Source organism: Carlito syrichta, unplaced genomic scaffold (assembly GCF_000164805.1).
Source record: "Carlito syrichta isolate Samal-C Ts95f unplaced genomic scaffold, Tarsius_syrichta-2.0.1 Scaffold311803, whole genome shotgun sequence".
Taxonomy (NCBI): domain Eukaryota; kingdom Metazoa; phylum Chordata; class Mammalia; order Primates; family Tarsiidae; genus Carlito; species Carlito syrichta.
The window spans coordinates 32,527-34,167 of record NW_007255899.1 but is presented as its reverse complement, the minus strand read 5'-3'; positions in this window follow the sequence as shown (position 1 = coordinate 34,167).

Below are 1,641 nucleotides of genomic sequence, written 5' to 3'. Positions count from 1 at the left end.
CCGGCGATCCTTCCGCCTCAGCCTTCCAAGTAGCTGGAACTAGAGGCGCATGCTACCACACCCGGCTAGTTTTTTGATTTAGTGTTGAGATGAGGTCTCTCCAAGTTGCCTGGGCAGGTCTCGAACCCACGGGCTCAGGCAATCCACTCACCTCGGCCTCCCAAGGCGTGGGATTACAGGCTGAGCCACCGAGCCCGGCTGGGTCGTGAGTCTTAAAGGTCATTTAATTCATTCATGCACCGACAGGAGTAAGCCACACGCCTGCTCTGTGCAGACGTGACCTTCCCCTCCACCGTGGAGGACTGTTCCGCGCGCCCAGCAAAAGCCAGCCCTCCTCTCACGCGCCGACGCCCACTCCTGTTCTGCCTGTTCTAGAACCTACCCCAGCGAGCCTCCTCCCCTCCATCTTCATCCAGTCTTTCCTTCCTCACCAACATCCGAGCGTGCGTTTATTTGTCCAGTGTCATCTCTGATCCACTCTCCTTCCAGTTATTACTCGCCATTTTCATTTTTTAAAACTATTATTTTTTTTTTTAGAGACAGGGTCCCACTCTGTCACCCAGGCCGGAAAGCAGCGGCACAATCATATCTCACTCCAGCCTTCAGCTCCTGGGCTCAAGCGGTCCTCCCGCCTCAGCCTCCCAAGTAGCCGGGACGACAGGCACACATCACCACACCTGGCTAACTCACAGTTTTCCTCATCCTGTTGCAGAAGATCTTGAAAGCATCGTGTCCATTCTCTGTCTCCAATTTCTCTCCCCTCCTTTTCTTTGAAGCCCAGTCGATCTTTTACCCTCATCTCGTCACTAAAACTGCTACTGGCAAAGTCACCACCAGGTGGGCAATTGCACAACTCACTTGACCATGAACCGCCGTGGACAGCAGAACACCAGGCTTCGCTCCCTGCTTCCTCCTTTCTCTCTTGCTGATGCTTCCTCATTCCCTTGACCTCTGATTCCACTTTTGACATCTCTTTTCTGTAAACACTGGCTTTCTCAGGCATCTCCTCGGGCCTATGACTGTAAACTCCTTCTGTAAACTGACGATTCCCAAATTACTCTGTCTGGTCTGACTCTCCGTCAAACGCCAACCTCTGTGTATCCGATGGTCTTCTCCACGTTGTTACCAGGGTGTCTCACGGACACCTCAAAATAGGGCTCCCAATCTTGCCTCAGAAAAGATGGTGCCCTCTCCAAAGATATGTCCACATCCCAACCCCCAGGAAAAGGTTGATGTGATTCTTTTTTAAAGTTCTTTTCGGCTGGGCGAGGTGGCTCATGCCTGTTATCTCAGCCCTTTGGGAGGCCAAGGCAGGAGGACTGCTTGAGCCCAAGTGTTGGAGACTAGCTTAGTCAACACAGGGAGACCTCATCTCTATAAAAAAGTTTTTTTTAATTAGCCAGGTATGATGGCAGGTGCCACCTGTAATCCCAGCAACTCGGGAGGCTGAGGCATGAGGATGGCGTGAGCCCGGGAGGTCGAGGCTGCGATGAGCTGTGATTGTGCCCCTGCACTCCAGCCTGGGTGACGAAGTGAGATCCTGACTCAAAGAATGTATATATATAAAAGAGGTTTTTGCAGATGTGATTTTTTTTTTTTTGAATTGGAGTCTCACTCTGTCGCTCAGACTGGAGTGCAGTG